This window comes from Callionymus lyra, chromosome 8 (assembly GCF_982586985.1).
Source record: "Callionymus lyra chromosome 8, fCalLyr1.hap1.1, whole genome shotgun sequence".
In the NCBI taxonomy this organism is placed as follows: domain Eukaryota; kingdom Metazoa; phylum Chordata; class Actinopteri; order Syngnathiformes; family Callionymidae; genus Callionymus; species Callionymus lyra.
This window is the reverse complement of record NC_141825.1, coordinates 788,420-809,270: the sequence shown is the minus strand read 5'-3', so window position 1 is coordinate 809,270 and position 20,851 is coordinate 788,420. Positions and strand designations below refer to the sequence as shown.

General features: G+C 35.4%; 1 protein-coding gene across 3 annotated transcripts in view; it reads right to left on the bottom strand.

The window, feature by feature from the left end:
- Window positions 1-12,768, bottom strand: part of pot1 (protection of telomeres 1 homolog) — a 79,655-nt gene extending 66,887 nt beyond the window's left edge. For all 3 annotated transcript variants that reach the window (XR_015712097.1, XM_087797202.1, XM_087797203.1), the window contains exon 1: window positions 12,739-12,768. The gene's annotated coding sequence lies outside the window, so the exon portion shown is untranslated. The remainder of the gene's footprint in view (window positions 1-12,738) is intronic.
- Between the last annotated feature and the right edge of the window lie 8,083 nt (window positions 12,769-20,851).

Below are 20,851 nucleotides of genomic sequence, written 5' to 3'. Positions count from 1 at the left end.
TGAAGTCAACAAGTTACACAAGTCATATACTGTATATTTTCTCACATGCATTTTAAAATGTCTTTAATTAAAAGTTTCACACCACTTTATCAATGTGTTGTCTTAGTCTTTTAAAGTTTTTTAATTCTTATGTATTTTTTAGAGCGGTTTCACTTTTTTGCCATTTTAATTATTAAAAAGCTCTTACTTGAAGTAGTGTTTACAACTTCATTATTGTATTATAGAACTTCAAAACGCCTTTACAAAAACTTAACACACTCAAGTTCGCAGGTGAGTTTGAACTTGTGTACTTTTTGACTGTACATACCGCCATCTTCTGTAGAGTCAGAGATGGGTTGTTGTTTTTTCTTCAAATGGCAGCATCTCCCATTTTAAAATTGCATTCTATTAAACAGTTATGTTAATTTACATTTTAAAAGTCAATAAGCCCAAATTTTAGCACTGGTATCAGAATTGGTTGAAACCCAAAACCCAGGTATCGGTAACCAGGCATCATAAAAGTCGGATCAGTGAATCCCTAGTTTTTACATTACTTTTACTCATTACTTTTTTCATCAGCACTCAAGGAGAAATGCTGAGAACAAAGAACGAAATTATAATCTAGTGAGATCAGAAGAATGATGAACCTTTAATGAAAATAGTTCACTTATACAAGGTGGTTAGAAAATGATTTATTATGCAAGTATATTGTTTGAATAATTATCAACAGAATTCTGTCTTGCACAGACAAGGAGATGAAATCCTTCAAATAAGAAAATTAAATATAATGAACAAAAACAAAACAGTCTTCAGAGAACACTCATTCAGACGACGGCAAATTTGAGCTAAATAAGTTGCAGCTTACTGAATAAAATTCATTTGTGGTTTAAAAAAAAAAACCTTCAGCTTCCACCAGCATTAACAGCAGGTGAGTCCTGGGGTTTTTATCAGGTCAGGGCCAGACATTGACTGCCAGGCAGAAGTGAGGTAATCAGGACACAGCAGGGCTTTAATAAACATTTTTAAAAACAATTTCCACATACAAGAGTCTAACAACTTTGAGGAGATCAATCACAAACAGGAATGTGATTTAAATCAGCTCAAATTCACAATAGGGCTGCCAAGATTAGTGAAATAGTCACGATGACTAGGGCTAGGTATCATGACCATTTTCCTTTATCGTTTTCAATTCATACATTTTTGAAATGATACATTTAAATCAATTAAATCTTTTTTTACCCAGTCCAACTGATTTCATTGACAATAAAAAGCGCCATTGAACCCATTTGACGAAGGGTGCCCCCACTTTTTCAGTTCACAAGCTACTTTAAAAATAACCAGCTCCAAAAAAATCTACCTTCACAAAATATGCTCAACATAGGTTAGTATGTACTTAACTTAGATGACTTGCACTGAATGGGTTGGTGGAAGGACGTGTGACCTGAATGATCTTCATGTAGGAAAAGGCTGACTTGCAAAAATAAGTAGAACCGTATAGTGAAGTCAAAAGTAGCATATTTGCTCGTATTTGGATACTTATATTAAATTCCAAAATTTTCCATGAGCTCTGGCCTTAAACACAATGTCAGCCTCTGATCTCATCCTCCACTGCAGACGAGTTAAGTTGAAGCAGTCCTTTTGTCACTAGTAAATCAACCTTCAAAATTTATCTTAATAGAAAACACATTTGGCTTAGGTAAAGCAAAGTCTTAAAAATGTTTGTCAAAGTCTGAAGGACAATTCTGAATCTTCTCTGTGTAGCGTGCCGTCTAGGACACCCCTGTACGAGACGAAAGGATTGGAACACATTTTTAGAGCATTTTGCTAACCAAACAGTTTTTGATTATGGGGATTCATTTTTCAGTGTTGTACTAGATGTTTATAAGTTTGAAGGACAAAGATGGGAACCACAAAGTGATTGATGGCTCTATTTATAATTTTCTGTTTTTTAATCCAGCTCCTTATTTTTTTTTCATTAACCCTTGTGATAACTCAGGGTGATGACCCAGAGGCCCGCAAACAAATGTGTTTGAGGTACCCCTTGTTTTGTCTTTGCACCACCACCACTGCATGCATTTCTGGAAGTCAGGGAGGGCCTTATTTAACTATAAAAATAATTCTTTTTTTTTAGTTAGCGCAAATCTTAAACACTTAAAAGCTGTAACCCTCTGTTGGTTGTAGAGGAGAAGCTACATTCTGGATTGAAAAACTCAAATTTATACAAAAATCTATTATATTTTTGTCTAATTAGAATAACCGAAAGAGCATAATTGGTTACTAGTTGATTATCAAAATAATAGTTTGTGGCAACCCTATTTAACAATACATGATAATGAAACATTGTTAATCATTATAATGTGATTCCTTATTGAGAGAGCATCCACTGGTTAAATGAGAAAAAAATAGATAAAGACTCAATGTTTCATATCACTCCTCTATGTTCCATTAATTTAAAAAAAAAAGAAAATCATAATTTTCAGTGTCATTCATTACAGAGATAAGTACTGAATAAAATGACACATTATAGATCATTCATTCTATCACAACCAGCTTATTTCTTCAGTCACTCTGTCTTGATTCCACTTACAGTATATTAATACATTATATTTTCCGACACAAGTTCAAACAAATAAGTGTTTTTTAAAAGCAGATTTATTAAGTAGCTTGTTTAAAACAACAAAAATATTTGAAATGTTAAAACTGATCTGAAAAAAACACCACAAAGTATTCTATTGTTTCACTGTACATGTGGCAAATAAAATATGCAGCAATTGTTTTTACTTCTACTACTGCTGCTTTTCATCCTTTTTAACAACTGGTTATGGAAAGATAGGATGTCAAAGATGAACAATTCAAGATTTTTTAAACTTCACTCCAAAAAGGCTCAGTTACCTCTTTTATCCAAAAGCAACAGCAGATCAACTGAAATGTGATTTTTTTAAAAATTCCGTCATCGCTCAAAATTATTAGGAACAACAAAGGTCACTGAAATATATAAAATATATAACTTTCATTAAAAAAAAATGAATTTCAAACAACTTAGAAATACTTTTAACAACTGATAAGATGAAGACATAGATGTGCTTCCAGTGTACCAGTTCCACTGGTCATGCCCACAAGAATAAACCACAGATTTATTTCTCTTTTGATGTTGTGTAATCTCAGTTGAAGGCAATTTCACAACTGGAGGGGGTACAGTGATACTCCAGTCTGTGTTGAGGAGATACGTCTTTATCCAAGCATCATCAGCACAAATCACCAGTCTTATCTGCGGACCTCCGGGACGAAAACAGTGATCTTAAAAGCTTTATTTTGATGCAACTTGGCAGCAAGAATCCAAGTAAAATCTATCTGGAGGGCAGACACATATGAACATTAAACGTCAGCTACTAATCGGAGAAATCTCTACAGACCAACAGCTTGTGTCATCAAGCATATAGAAAATTGCATGTCTTGCATGGCAGCAGGAGATTCCAATCATGCTAGCAAACGGCCAAATCGGTGTACTTAAGCAGCACATGTGCCTAAAGTATTGACGGTGTTAATATATTAACTTTCTTGCCATACTGTGAGAATACAAAATTGGTATTTATTTCAAGTTTAAAGTTTGTACATGTTTAACAGCCTTTTAGAGATAAATGGACGGATATATAATGTACATGTTATTTTCCCCCCCTCCTTCAAACTTGTTTCTTACCAATGAATACATGACTAATGATGCTTTTTTTAGATGCTTAGTTTTGCAACAAGGTTATGTAAGTAAGTAAGAAAGTCATTTTTATTTGTATAGCGCTTTTCCAGACCAGGGTCACAAAGTGCTTAAACAATCAAAAAATACTCAATAAAGTATATACTTTAAAGGTCAAGATAAAACTAACAACACAACAGGAGTTCCAGAAAATCAAGGAAAAGCCTGAACAAATAGTAACGTCTTAAGATGTTTCTTAAAGGAGTCAGTAGACTCCATCAAGCGCAAAGAGAGAGGAAGATCGTTCCAAAGCTTATGAGCAACAGCCTGGAAGGATTTCTCTCCTCTGGTCCAATTACTTTGTAGTAACACCCAGGAAAAGTGTTATGACGTTTCAAGGAATATATTTTTATAAAATTATAGAATTTTTAATATTTATAATATGAAATTGGAAGATCAAAGATATGGAGAATATTTCTAATTAAATTTGTATAAAGTTAAATAACATGCAATTTAATGACAATAATATTCTACATTTTTTTTGTTTGTTTTTTTCCCCAAGCAATTCATTTTTCATCTCTTTGCTTGTTAGGCTCTAACAGCCAATCACAACAGTCACAGAATGTAGTAAAGGCCCCGTAAAACTCACATCCAGTTGTGGTGTGGAGCCCTTCCAGACCATGTCATGCATACACATGACAGAATCTATTTAAGAATCTAAAAAAACGCATCTAATTTTCCTACAAGAAACACATTTGTCAAAATCAGAACACGAGAAATTGAAGAAGTTTGGATATCATAATTCATACTATAGTTCATGTAGTTTTTTTCATGTTGGGTTCACATACTGTACATTTAAAACATACTGTTAAATTCAATGTCAATGTCAGACTAAAGAAACTGTCAAATACTGTTCAAACCATGCCACTTGGTGTACCTTTTAACTCTTCACCGTTTATAGTGGAAATTCACTTTTTCTGTTCCGCCATCATCATGTTAGACATTTGTTTTTTTACACATCATTTCGATTTGTGGTCATACAGAGGTTTTAAAGAGTTTGGTCTGTGTTGTAGGACCACTCCAGTTTACTGTCCTCAACCTCCCGATATTCATCCAGCAAGCTGCAAACTTATAGTAGCTCATAATATGCTCACATTACAAAAAATACATTTGGGGGGACTTCCGGTAGCACTTGTGGGCACACATAGAGAGGGGTCTTAAACACACGTCGGTAAAAGTACCTCCTAACTTCATAAAATTGAGCCAAGTAAATATTGCGCTAAGATGAAAGGAGGTGTCACTCTGTGACGGACGACGATCGATTTTTCGACCACAACTATGCAGCCCATGTAGTAGAGAAACGAAAAGCATACAGGGTCAAAGTGGCGCTGCGAGAGAGGGGAGTCAAATACCAGACATCCTTCACCAAAATGAAGATCTTCTGGGATTCAGGACTACACATCTACAACAGCGCAGAGGAGGCGGCCTAGGCTTCGAACCAACATGGACTCCAGGTGATTGGGACGAAGGGGATCCACCCCCTACTCACAGCGGAGCAGCAACTGGGTGTTTGGTTACCATGGAAACCAGCCAACGCCAGAGAGGCAGCTCGCAGTGCACGAGAGAGGCTGAATGAGTTCAGACATGACACCCAAAATGAACATCGACAAGGTTGATGAGATAAGTGAAAAAGGGTCAATTCACAGTTCTAGTTCAAAGTTTAAAATGTTTTTTTTCACATGTTACTGTTCTATACATTCTAATATCACACGTTTGGAAAACATCTCTGGGTTAAAAAGTGGAACTTTGTAAATAACACTTCATTGAATATTGATTAATGTATATAGATGTAGACGGGAAAGGGACAATTCTAGTATAGGAATAGCAGTTTTTTTCTTTTACTAGGGAGGGCACCCGCAGCTTTGGGGTTCACTTGCCTCCTCCCTCCAACAAGGAACACAAGGATTGGGCTTTTACAATTGATAGTGTTAATTGGTCATTCCTGTATGTTGTGCTAGAGAAATTTGGATTCAATTATAAAGCAATACAATGTATTAGATCAAAAAGCCGAGCGCCAGAATAAGAATAAATGGAAGTTTATGACTTCATTACATTAGAGAGATCCACTCGACAAGGATGCTGCTTCTCACAAACTCTTTTTGCTATTTGTATCGAACCATTGGCCCGAGCAATTCGACAAAATGAGGAACTAAAAAGAATAGAAATTAAAAAAGAAAAACAAATCATTGGACTCTTTGGAGATGATATTATTAGTTATTTGCAAAACCCAGAAATGAGTATTCCAAAAATTATTAAACAGATGGAAACGTTTGGCTCCTACTCCTCCTAGAAATCAAATTGAACAAAAACACAAATTTTGACAATGAACTTTATTCCATCTTAGAATCTTAAAATGGTATTGAACACAAATTGGTGTGCTAAGAAAATGACATACTTTGACCAAAGAAATAAATAAACTGTATGAAGAAAATTATAGCAAATTACATAAGGAAATTAGAAACAATCTAGAGAAATCGTGTTCTCTTACGCTTGATTTGATTAAGTTCAAGAATCGATAAAAGAAAAATGAACATCCTACCTCAGTTACTTTACCTGTTTTAAGCACTGCCAATTGGTACACCAGAGAGTAAATTCAGAGTGTGGGATAAATTGTTATCTAGATTCATATGGAACGGACTCAGGCCAAGAGTAAAGTTTGAAACCCTACAGATAAGTAATGAGGGAGGTGGGATGGCATTACCAAACATGAGAGAATATCATCTTGCGGAACCAAATAGGACCAATTATAAGTTGGTGTGATCAAAACTTTGAGGCGAAATGAAAAAACATAGAAGAAAAAGTCTCATTGGAGACAGGAAAGCAATGAAGGAGTTTAGTAACCAATTAGACACAATAAGTAAATTCACACTTCAAACGTGGTTCAAGATGTTCAGAAAGCACAAATTGGAAAATGAAATTAGAATCCTCAGCTGGATAGCTTATGACAAGAACTTTACCCCAAATAGTCTTGATCCACAGTTCAAATAGAAGACACAAATAAAAACAAAAATGGTGTAATCCAAACTTTGATTGGGACCTATAAGGGGAGGAAATGTAGAATCATCTCAACATTATACCAGCAATTGATGGAAATTAAAAAACAACACATTATGTACAATATAAGAAAAATGGGAAAAGGAGTTCCATATCAATATTTCTCAAAAGAAATGGATACATATTTGGCAAACACAACAATCTACAACGTCTTCTCGTATCTGGAGGGAGCATTGTTGGAAAAATGTTATAAGATTATTTATTAAGCAAAAAAATAAAAGTATGCAACTGTCAGATCAACCGTGTTGGAGGAACTGTAAAGCTGTCCATTTTGATCATGCTCATATATTTTTGGTTTTGTGCTGTGTAAAATATTGGTAAATATTTTGGGGGTATAATTTTCCACATTCAAGCTCTATTTTGTATTTGGGAATAAATACAAATATTGTTCACAAGGAAGACAAATATTTGTTTAAAATACTTTTGGCGGCATCTAAAAAGACCAAAGAAATGGAGCAAGACACAATCACCTACAGTTAAAGATTGGAATCGTGTTGTATGTGAAGTGTTTGAAATGGAACGGTTAGTAAGAAAATGGACTTTGTTTACACAACAATGACATAAATGAAGATATTTTGATTGTTTTTGTGTGTATTCTGTACTTTGAAAAATGTACGTAGAATGTACGAGCAGTCCCTTATTTTCTTTTATTTAAATGTTTTTTTGTTTGCTTTAATGTGAAAAATATCATCACAGATAAACATCAATAAATTATTCTGAGCCCCCTTTTAGCAGAAATCAGGGGTGATTTAGGATTTCAACTAAGTGACCCCAGGATATAAATTCCAGGATTCATTCTTATGTTTCTACTAGGGCTGGGCGACAAAATTAAATGTTCATATTACGTTGTTTTTAAAAAAAAATATCGGTTTCACACCAGCGATATTTACACCTATGCTGTGATTTTGATCCCTTAGGGTGTGAATTGTTTTTTCTATTATGAATCGTGTCTTAATCATACCTTAAATTGTCAATTTTTACTTCTATGTCTCGTTGTCGTTTTACGTCTCCGTCTGTCTGTTGCTAATTTAGTGCGCCTCAGTATATACACGGAAGGAAGATTAATTTATGAGCGCAACTCAAACATGAGCGCTCCAGTCAGCCCTTTTGCTAAAGCAACATATTTTCAGTACCTTTCATCTCATCTCAGTTTTTTTGTGTATTTTTTATAGGATCGCGGAACTGCGAACCTAGTGTAAATCTGTCTGTCTTTGTCCATATGCTAATGATATGTTGTTAGCGTCAGGTCATTTATAAACTGTTATGTGTGGGTGTACAAGTAAGAGAGATTTATTATTGATTTAGTGTATATTGTATTGCGATTGACAAGATTCCTACATAATCGTCACGGAAATGAACGTGATATCGCGACGTGCCGCCGGCTCCTCTCTGATTTCAAGTCCCGCAAAACTGAGCGTTAGTAGTGATATTCTTCTCAGATCATGACATCACAGAAGCGCGGAAATAAACAAAAGGGGAAATATTGCATCGTTTTCCTCATCCAAACCCACTGCGGCGTGCGTTCTCGCTGTGCACAGGTCCGCCTACACTGTGAATAAATCCTGGCCAGAACCCTGCACAGTATTTGACGGTATTTTTTTTTCATGCAAGAGTGTTCTTTTACACATATTCTTCTAATAATAAAATAATTACAAAAGTTGATTGGCTTTAAATAGTCCATTTTACTGTCATAAGGACTGTATCTTGTTTTTTATTCCTTAAAAAGCATGACCCCTTCTAAGTATGGTTGACAATATGGTGGGAGTAATTAAGTTAAAGATGAGAATTAGAATGGTAGCAGTCAAAATAAAATAATTTTATTAAACATAGTTTGCATAATCAGTGCAGTTAACCATCATTATCATCTACGGTATTCACAGGAACAGGAAGGATTAAGTCAATAATAAAACACAAACTTCAGTGCAGAGTAAAGAAAAGTGCAAAGACTCGTCATTCATTCTGCCTATTGTTACCGCACATTTTTGCACAGTTGCTCTTGTATATCTGTCATATTTAAGTGCATCTCTTGTCATACACATTAATATATTGTAATTGACACAATTTGAATTGTTTGATTGTATAAGGTAATAAACTTTGGATTAGCACACACACACAAACATGCCAGCAGCAAGTCTCTAATTAATTTACGAACCGATGTCAGGATGTTAATGTGATGAAAACACTGGAGGTTCTTTCGTTCATCTAAGCTGCCAACATCATATTAGACGATAGTTCACTACTCCATGTGTTGTTTCAAGTTGCGGTTGAGGTTTGAAGAGTTCGCTGGTAGCATTTTATCCACACACTTATACTGCTCTTCTTTGGCTTCTGTAGATGTGAGTGGTCAACTGACGTAAAGCGATGTGATTCCATCTCTCTCGCCTGTTCTGCTCAGCTGCACACGTCCAGGATGTTGTTTGGGCTATTCAACGGTATAGCGGAATATAATATCATATAATAATATAATATATAATATCATAACGAAAATAAAGAACTGATTTCGGTACCAACCAGATAACAGCCCAGGCCTAGTTTCTACCTTTCACACAAAAACTGTAGTTTTATACCTTAAACTAGGGATCGACCGATATATGGTCGGATCGGTTTTCGGCGCCAATATTCGTCATTTTTAGTCTTTTTGATAATACGACGGCCGATAAGAGATCAATTAAAAACTGGGTTATTTTGGCTCTGATGCAGCAGCACCTCTCTGACTCAAGTCACTACTCGGTCTCCAAGTTTGCCCCATGCCTTTATGATGTTTAATACAAATATGCTTAAAGTAGGGCTGCATGATTAATCGTTAAAAAAAAAAATCACGATCTCCTTTCAAAGTGACGACGATTATATATATATTTTTTTAACTCCCTGTCCTCCCTCAACAAGTGTTAGCGGCGGAGATAACGAGAGCAGTTGAGAGTGTGAAGAGAAATGACGCAGAATAGTTGTGAAACACGTTTAAATCCTGAAATAGGTTCGTAAATAGAATTGACACGCAGGTCTGCCGGAGTGTCTGCGTGCAGCTGGCGTCTCAACATGTGCGCTGCTGGCACCTTTGTGTGTGTGTTATGGCAAAGTTTGTTATCTTTAACAATCACACTATTCTAATGAATGAAAACATATTGATGTGTATGACAGAGGATGTACTTACAGAGTAACAAGAGCAACTGTGCAAACATCGATTATCTGCCCTGAAAAAAAAACATATTGGTCTATATCTACCTTAAACCATAGTGGGCTATAGTGAAATATGTCCCCAGGCCTAGTTTCTACCCTGTACCATAGTGGGCTATAGAAATTCTAAGTTAAACAAACCAGCTGAAATTGGATTCCACGTTGATAACCGAGTTAGAGAAAAGTGGTCCCCTGTAGGTCACATTAATTGAGCTCTTTCAAGGTCTTCAGAGACAAGTTTAAGTGGGAAAAGGGGATAAGAGGAGGGAGAATTTTCTCGTTTTGCAGCCAATATAACACTACAAGTTGAAATGGCAACGCCAGATGAAACTCAGTGTCATCAGTCCAAAAGCATCAGGTCAAAGCAATTGGCTACAACCTCAAAATTGGAAGAAAAGAGAAACTTTTACGTTTAAAAAAAAAGAAAGAAGAAGTTAGAGAAAATTGGCAGACAGGATGAGTCAGCCTTACACAGACAGTGTGCTTCCAATTCAATAAGGGAACTTCAAGCACAAAATACTAAACAGCATCAATATCACAATCATTATGAACATAGTTTATCCCTTGGTGACAAGTTATCCATTAAACTAACATTTTTTCCGATAAGAAAACTATATACACGTCAGCAAATGTATAGAATTAATAGAAGATTACCCAAATTAGCATCAACTTCAACGACTTAAATTCAAATTTATTTTGATGACTATAAAGACATGCAAGCTATCCCTTGAGAAAAACAAATGCTTAAATACCTCTAGTTGCCCAGGTACAAAATAATCCCCACGTTGTTTATACAACCGCTCAAAGCATAGTGGGTGTGGTTGGGGTAAGTGAATAGGCCAGTAGTTCGTTTGACTGTGCTTGTCTTAGGTGTCTTGGCCTTTTATAGTATATATTGTAACTGTGTATTGTTTCTTATTGTCAAAGCGCTTTGTGACCCTAGTCTAAAAAGGCACTTTACGATAACCATTACTTACTTACTTACTTACTTACTTACACACACACTAGTTATGGCCGATAAAAGATCGTAGGTAGGATAGAAAGATGTATTGGGCGTCATTTGTCTTCTATTGCCATTTTATAAAATACATGCCAACTTTCCAAATGTAGGGTAGCGTTTTTACACGAACCGACACTTCGGTAACAATTCATTACAGACACGCAAGAGAGTCACACACTGCAATTAAGAGTCACACATTTTTGCAAGGCAAAGAAAATATTTCCCAGATCAAATGAAGTTAAAAAATATACATAGTGCATAGTTTTGTGTCTATGTATCAAGTTCCACCTATATTTTACATTACATTTTTGGCACATTTTCACACATTACACTGCAGAAAATTGACCAGAAACGGTTTCCTTCAACTGAGAAAAATCTCTAAACTTAGGAAAATGTTGTCGGAACATGATCTGGAGCTTGTAATTTGTGTCTTCTCGCCTGGACTATTGTAACAGTTTATGTTCATGTCCAAACAAGAAGGAGCTGTCTCGCCTGCAGTTGATTCAGAACTCTTCAGCAAGAATTCTGACTCGCTCACATTTCTCCGATCATTAAAACTCTTCTCTGGCTTCCAGTTTCTTTCAGGATCAACTTTAAAATTCTGGTTCTTACTTTCAGAGCTATTCATGGTCAGGCTCCTCCTTACATCACTGATCTGATCCAGCCCTACACCCCAGCTCGGGCTCTGAGGTCTGTGGATCAGAATCTACTGATGGTTCCTCGCACACGGTTCAGGCTTTTCCTTGATTTTCTGGAACTCCTGTTGTGTTATCAGTTTTATCTTGCCCTTTAAAGTATATACTTTATTGAATATTGTTTTGATTGTTTAAGCGCTTTGTAACCCTGGTCTAGAAAAGCACTATACAAATAAAAATTACTTACTTACATTTTTTTTTTAATACTTGAAGTGCCCATTGCTTCAGTTAGAACGTGTAATAGTTTTCTATTATTCAGCTCATCACCACTTTTAAAACATAGTAGGTGTTGGTTCTGTTGTTTATTTGCACATTTATAATAAAATAAATATTAGTATCATCCGTCCTTTGAATGTAAAATGATTGTTGGTGCCGTTATTTAATAAAGTTGTGTACTTAAAAATATCTAAATCATTGTTGCTTCACAAGCTGACACAGACATAGGCATAACAGCCATGAAAGTAAGTGTTCAATTGTTTGACAAGGAAATATATGAGCTCGCTGTGTATAGATTCACTATAGGCTCACCACACAACAGGCGATTTTGGTTTCAGAATGTTTCTTCCAAGGACACAACGTGCATAGCGGATACACGTAAATAATATTAATGTTTTGTTTTATGTGAATCAGATCTCTGAAGAACATTCATGAAGACTAGATCAACAGTTAACGTGAGTTAAGACAGTAGATTCAACGTTAGCATGATAGCCCTACCATCTTACAAACAGCTATACTTAAGGCGCTATTCAATATTTCGTCAGGTCTTCTATAATCAATTCACTTTAAATTCATCATTTGTTTACACCGAACGATAGCATACACCCCCACTGATATCGGTGTGACCGACACAGCTTTAAAAAACAAGTGACTTGTTTGAAATATGTTTGGAAAGATTAACGTCAAGATTCTTTAAGCGAGTTTGGTGCGGGGGTGATTCTACCAGGAAATGTTTGCTTAAGCAATTCGAAAAGTTAAGATAGAAACAGTTCAGCTATCCAAATTGTGTTGTTAAGATGCGTCGACAAACACCGCGCGCAATAATAATATAAATAAGCAAAGCGACGTTTAAAAAAGAGAATACAACTTACAGTATCCTGGCGAGCCTTTTTCCCTCTCTTGTTTTGAATTGTCAGACATACTGCGCATGCGCAACGGTGTTGCTATTATCGTGTGGTGAATGAAAATATTGTCCTCTCTAGGTTGATACATATAAACATCAACTTACCATTTTTTAAATGGATTAAAGTGCTTTGCTTCATCCTGCACGAAATACTTTCTTAATTATGAATGTTACATTTTTATTTTTATTTTAGTGTATTCGTTAAAAGCATATCTATGAACATTATAATGTCACATTATAATGTTCATAGATACATTAGTTAAACATTTTGAACATGTATTAGTTACAATAGTTTATGGGCATTGCCTTTCTTATTTGGTTATTCATTTTATTAGTGATTTGATGGTTATTTTGATTTTATTTTGAAAATAAAAAGGTTGACATACATTTACTTTTTTTGTCTCTTCAAGTGTGATATTGTCCTCACTTTGGAACTCCAGCTGCTAAAAGTGACAGCAGAGTACTATCTCCTTGCCTAGGGTCTGTTTAGTAAGATTTCTGCAGCACCCAGTCCTGTCAGCACTCAAACAAATGTCAGCTGTAAAAGTGCAGATGCTGCTGCCGGCATCAGTTACCACACTGGGAGAACCTTTATCCTTGATACCACTTAGTGTGTGATCTCAGCTGACATGCACCAGTGTTGTTTTATCGTGTTGCTCCATGTGTTAACGATGGCAACTGTTGCTTGACTTTCAGCGAGAAATCTCGCCCTCTGTGCTGCTGTTGCACACGGATGGCATTACCTGTCCAGGGGTTTGATTTTTTCAAGAAATGCATTTTTAAAATGATCTTTTGTTTTTTACTTTTAAAGCATTTATTATGTTTAAGTTATTAGTATAAGCCTTCCAACAAAGAGTCATGTTAAATGTAATGCAAAAGACAGAAAACAACAGATAAGAATTTTAGGAATGTGGTCTTAAAATGTGTCCAACACTTACTCTACTCTGCATATTCTTGTTTCAAATGGTGATTTGCACTTTTACGTATTATTCTATTTATTACAATAAAATAAAGAATGATCACATATTTGCACCAGTTATGAATGTGGTTAAATGCAGTGTTGGTTTTAGCATATGGCAAAGAAAATTAATTAAAATTAGTCAGAGCACTCACACTAATTCTGTCTCTTGTCCTTTCCGGAACTACAATGCTGGACCGCAACCTAAAAATAGGTGATTTAGGGGTTGTAGGTTTTTTTCAGACCATCTATGGATGAGAGTCACATTTAATTATATTTCAAAAATACTTCATAGCCAACACACCTCTTTAGAGAGATTCTTACTTCACTAGAGAGATTTATTGTGGATGCCCAGTGTTCTAAATTCTATATGACAACATGGCTTGTAATGAGGCATTCCAAAATGATTTATTAATGAACTCATCAAATGGCCAAGTAGCAAATTTAATTGAAGGGTGACAATCTAATATCTGATCCAATGAAATCTCATGGGTGAGACCTTGTGTCAAAAAAGGCAGAATATTGGTTCATTTTCTAACTATTAAAATCAAGAATGTTCCTATACTCCTTCTATACCATCACTGTTCTCTGTCTGAGTCGGTGTGGTGTCAATGAAGTTCAAAGTTGACTTTTAAATATATTTAATATTAACAGAATGAAATGCCAAAGTCAAAACACAGGTTTTGAAACAGGTCAGGTAATAAGATCGAATCATTGTTGGTGAAATGTCAGACTATACAAAGATAATACAATACAATTAAATAATAAAGAGTGCAGCCTTGCCAGACTGCAGGCAAAAAGGAACTGGTATTCGATTTTATGCCCCGGAATGGCCACACAACGTTAAAACATTGCTTTGTAATTTATTCTCAGAAACTATTTAAAATAATTAACTGATATATAAGACATTGTTGAAGAAACGAGTGTTGTGTTTCGAAAAAGGGACAGGAAAAAGACACTACCAAGCATTACAAATCAGATATGCTCACAGAGTGTATGGACTTTAAATCAGAATCAATGACTACCAGTCAGTCAACTTGAAATCAGTCAGTCAATGAATATGAATTTCAATTCATTTTGTGCAGATATTATTAAGATGTTCCACTCGAGTTTAATTAGGTTCAATCAGCACCATTACTTTTGACACAGAAAAAAAACCCATTTGATCTAGTGGTGAATCTACTTCTACAATCATCATGTAGTATTTGTGTTGTGTTATTAATGGATACCACAAAAGCTTTTATAAACAGATAACTAAGTGTTTAATTGAATTGAAAAACGTCACACACTCTCTGAGATGACGACAGAACTCATAATTCCACTTCTGTATTAGCAGTAGGCTCATTACTCAGAATTAATGAGTTTCTGGTGCAAAGGCACAGGACAACATTGCACCCGCGGTTCTACTGCTTTATATCTGCAATCGACCGTCTTCCTCTGTGAAGAATATGAGCAATAAACTGTGTATATGAAGCTGTCTTCCAGATGGAAAACAAACAAACTACTTCTGTGATACTTTCATTTTGTTAGTGCTTAGAGGGTTTATTAGTGGGGGATGCTCAGTGCAACAACAACAATTTGACACTAGATGGTCATAAAACAAAGCAATACCACACACAAAAAAAAGATCTATGGACTGAATGAGACTGAAAAGCACTGGTTCCATGTCATAAGTGCTGTCGCCTCTTACAAGCTTTTTCCACTGGTTTATCTGATCACTAGCCAGCCACCAGGGTGCCTACGTTGTTGCCAGTGGCCATTAGGCTCTTCTAATTGGTGCTAAGGATTGCATGCATCTTGACAACTCAAACTGAACTTGAAACTGCAAGAAATTACGGATAATTAGGAAGTGAAAACTGTGATACTGATCATAATCCACAAGTTTGCTATGTTTACAGAATCTGGAAAAAAGAAAGGGCCTTGTGTTAAATACTGTACTGTGAAAACAACCATTTTCACCAAATATAAGATTGTCTCTTTAGGAGGCAATTCCCTTGCCAATGAGATCTCTACATGGTACTGGAGAGCATCATGCACGTATAAACCAACTTGACTCAGCACTGTTTACAACATGGCATTATTATACGTACCTGCCTCTAGTGTTGACCAAGCCAGTGATATGTGTGCTCTCTTGTTATTGCTGTTGACCAGTGACATATGCTCAGAAGAGGCACTACTTCCTCACCTACCATCATGATAAAATAGAAAAAATAAGAAATAAAATCAATATTAATATTTTACACTGATCTGTGTTTAAGATGCATTCTCAGCATGACAGTTTTGACACCTCACAGCTGACAGTGAGATCATTGTTTTTCATTGATATCATCAATATTACAGAAATATTTGTTATAAAGCATGACTCCTTTCAGTCTATGTAATCTGTTTAGTTAATGTCTGAGTGTATTTTAAGACATTGTTAGACAGAAACGTAGTTTTCACATTATCTTCTTGTGGAAAGGAAATGCAAATATATATATATTTTAATGTATTTATTTATTTAAAAATAAATAAATAAAAACACAAAACCAGCTATTAGCTGGAGCTATTCAATTTACAGGTGATTTTTAAGGACAATGCAATGAGCAGGATCAAGTATCCCCTCAATGTTTCTTTTGTTCATTACTTTCTGTTGATTGCAATTAAAGTGGTTTTGAGGTTATTTCAGGCTTTATTTAGCCTTGTCTGCAATAGAGACTGACTGAAGCCACACTGACCTTTGATTTGTAATGTTTGCTTAACTTTATTCTCAAGCATTTCTAACCTTGTCAATCAAACTTCGAAAATAAATTACAATTTTAAAGCATGGGTGGGGCAGGTAGATGGCTTGTAGGGCAAAACTCCTGACGAATTCTTCAAAGGCCCGATTCTTTTGAACTCACAAATAGCCTCAACATTCTGTCATTTGCCCTCACTAGCTGAGACCATGTCTGAACTGATGCTTGATGTGAAAGACCATTTTTTAGAATTACAACTCACATATCTGTAATGCTGTTGTAGATACAATGTTGACACAGGCTCTCCGATTCACAAGCAGCAGCAAAACATGTCAGGAACACAGTGGCTAAATTTAGTGGTAAGACAACATGCTTATTCAATGATTTAAAATGCAATGAAAGTCATGGAAGGCTGATTAAAAAGTTTCATTAAAGGGTCAGAAGCCACAGTCGCTTCGGCAACAGCAATGATGGAGATTCTGAAACAAAGATATGTGCAAATTGAATGTCAGTGTTTCTACCAGTTGTGAGATCTTGAAGAAAATCTTCTACAAAACACAAAGCTCAAAATGTGGACTTGTTTTATTTTTTTCTGAATAATTTCCCGTGCTTCGGCTTCAATACAAGAGAGACATTACAGACGAACGGTGTGGAGTTATTAGGAGGTTTTTAGGTTTGTCTTTTTAGACGACGGAACCTCCCCTCAGCTCCAAACAGGCTCAGATTACTCTGAAACTTCTATCAAACCTTAAACATGTGGGTGAGTAGAAAATGACTAAAATTGTAATTTTGGGTGAACAGTGACTTTAAAAATACAGTGCACATAATTAATCATAATATTTCATAAAAATACAATTTTAATAATGTATTTTAGATAAGGAAGCTTTCTTATCTCCAATATGCTACTCTATACAACTGCTGTAAAAAGGTCATGTGTTTTTTTTGTAACTTCTGTTTATTGTCATTAAACCTCATACATTGATGATATATCCATGATATGTAATATACATGCAACACGTGGTATTCATATTCAAGTCACTCATCAGGTAATTTACAAAAAACACAATCATACAAAGGCATTACATTCATCACCTGTGCAGTTTAAACCCACACCTATTTATTTCTCTCCCGTAGCCCCAGGGCTCCATCTCTAGAGCTGCTGCTGATCCAGGATCTTCACCACAACATCAGATCCCGAGTTCTCTCCAGCACCTCCATGGACTCTCCTACACTCCTATTTTTATCACTATATCCTCCCTCACTCTTCTCCTTATCCAGCTGTCTACCCCCCCATCCTTCCTCCCAGCCGGTCAAAGCAGGAGGCCTTAACAATGGTTCCGCTCGAGGTTTCTGCCTTCTAAAAGGAAGTTTTTCCTCGCCATAGCTCACTGCACAGTGTTTCGCTCATTGTTGAATTGCTGGGATCTGTTTTTCCTTAATCAACTATAGTCTTACTTCAACTGTTTCTTTGCGCTTGATGGATCTACTGACTCCTTCAAGAAACATCTTAAAACGTTTTTATTTGTTCAGGCTTTTCCTTGATTTTCTGGAACTCCTGTTGTGTTATCAGTTTTATCTTGCCCTTTAAAGTATATACTTTATTGAGTATAGTTTTGAATGTTTAAGTGCTTTGTGACCCTGGTTTGAAAAAACGCTATACAAATAAAAATGACTTACTTACTTACTTACACTTTAAATAAAATTGAATTGAATTGATTTGAATTGAAGGGCAAATCAAGACGAAACAAACAAAAAAAAAGAAACAATATATATTATGCAAGTCAGAATTATTTCAGCCATTAAGAACTGAAACAAAAGAAATGGACTGGAGAAAAACAAGATGAGCAAAAAAAACAAACCACAAAAGCAAATCACAATTGTATTCAAATGCAAACAGTAATTGCTCACCAACCCACCAGTTCTTGGCCATAGTATTTAATAACAGGGAACCATCTTCATCTAAACAAAGACTTTAAGTTGCAGTTGGGCAGTCATTTTCTCCACCTGGTGAACATGTTTAATTTCTTTTTCCATTGATCCAAAGTTGGGGTTTTTATTTTTATCCATTGTATTGTGATCATTTTTCTTGCAGTAAAGAACAGTATACGCAGCAAATAAAGTTGGTCTTTGGTATATGAGTCTCCTTTTGATACATCCAGAAGATACAGTAGGGTGTCCAGAGGAATGTCTTTTGCCATAATAGTCTTTATCTCGCTCCCAATATTTCTCCCAAATGTCTGTATATTTGGACAGTCCCAGAATATGTGAAAGTGATCACCAACCATTCCACAAATCCTCCAACACATGTCATTGGTGCCATCTTTAAATTTACTGGCCACTAACAGAGTTTGAAAGAACCTCATTTTTATGTTCCGATCAAACTCTTTCCACAGTTGGTTTCCAATTCCTTTATGGCAGCCTGAAACCCTATTTTCCCAAATATCATCTTTCAAAATAGTATTTAATTCGAGTTCCCATTGCTTTTTTATGTGAATGGTGTTATCTGTTGTATCCGACATTCGTTTTTTATAGATCTTTGGCAAAACATGTTTACATACCAGAGAAAAGAAATTCTCAATACTGGTGGTTTTCCTCATGACATTCTCCAGATCCTTATGTTTTGTAATATAATCTCTGATCTGCAAGTATCGGAAAAAGTCAAAATTTAGTAGATAATGTCTGTGCTTTAGCTGTTCAAAGGATTTCAAGTCATTTCCATCATAAAGTTGGTCGAATATTTTCAATCCTTTTTCTGCCCATTTCCTAAAAGTGTTATCATTGACAGACGGTAAAAAAAAAAATCCATGTTATCAGCTATTGACATAGCTTTAGATAATCCTAAAAAGGTCATGTTTTAAAACAATTAAATAATAAGAAGCAAGATAGAAACAATTAAGGGCTACTATGTACTTTTCCCAAAGACAGTCAGTGCGAGACTTACATTCAGATAGATTAAAAATAAAATGAAAATAATTACATTTAATTTCTTTCCTTAGAACATGGTATTCTGATTGTTCACATTTGGCCTCTGTTATTCGATCAAAAGTAACTCATCAAGTATTGTTTCTTGCATTTAAAATTTCATGCAGAGATATGTTCTGCGTGATTCTATTGGCCCAGAACTCCTAGCAGTGCTGCTGCTTCTGGTACAACCTAAGGACAGTGAAAGCACCAGAGCATGATTTTTTAAGACTGTGCTTAAGACGGGAACGTTAAAAAGTTAAACACTATGAGAGTAATAACAAATTAAACATAACACATAATTTAGGTTTTTAAATGTTTTCACTGGTATTTGCTGCACCAGGGTGAGCACAATAGCAGGTGGTAAATATATTCATTTGTATTTTTCTTCTTCCCAAGCACTCTATACTGTGTGTAACGACCCTCAATTGAAGACATATTGGAGAGAAAGTAATACCTGGAGCAGAAAAAACTATTAACAAACACAAAACATTGTGTGCAGTCGTGATAATTGCTTTGTACGATTGTTTGCGCCAGTGAACACTTTGATATTATTTTGTACACAAAAGCTTGGGAAATCTGCCCCACAGTTTACTATTTTGCACAGCGGGCAGAACCATGGCTTGAAGATAATTTACTAAGAACGCATTTGAAACAGGAGCAAAGTGCTTGAGACTCATTAATGTTTAACTCCACACTCTTTTGTAAAACATTTGAAAGTTGGCTGAGGATTTGTGACAACTGCCTGGATTTTGCCAAAGTTCTGGCAAAAGACAATTTGTATCAATTTAAATAATGAAGTTATTTAGATTGATTTATGTTATTTATTCAACCCTGGTCTGGAAAAGCGCTCTATAATTATAAATTACTTATTTTTTATTTGTGCAGGCGTTTCCCTGATTTTCTGAGACTCCTGTGTTATCTTGACCTTTAAAGCATATATTTCATTGAGTATTGTTTTATTGTTTAAACGCTTTGTGAACCTGGAAAAGCGCTCTACAAATATTACTTACTTACTTACTTACTTACCTACTTACTTACCTACTTACCTACACAACCATTCACACACACCCCCATTCCTATGGACAATTTCCCCAAGTCCCCAATCAACCTTTGTATGTTTTTGGACTGTGGGATGAAATTGAGATGCTCGAAGTAAACCCATGCAACAAACCACTGCGCCACCATGTGCCCCGGATTGATTTATTAGCATATCATTTTTGCTAATTCATTAAAGCTGATTTAATCATAGTATTATATGATATTTTATGTAATTTAAAACAAATGTTTTTTTTAATAGATGGAATAATGCAAGAAACAATGCTAAATCCTTTATTTGCAATGGAAATAGCTTCTTTAAGCAGGGCATACTTCAGTTTTGTAAAAATATAAATGAATCGTCCCCTTTTTTAGAGTTTGAAATGTTTAAGAAGTTTTTCCTTTTT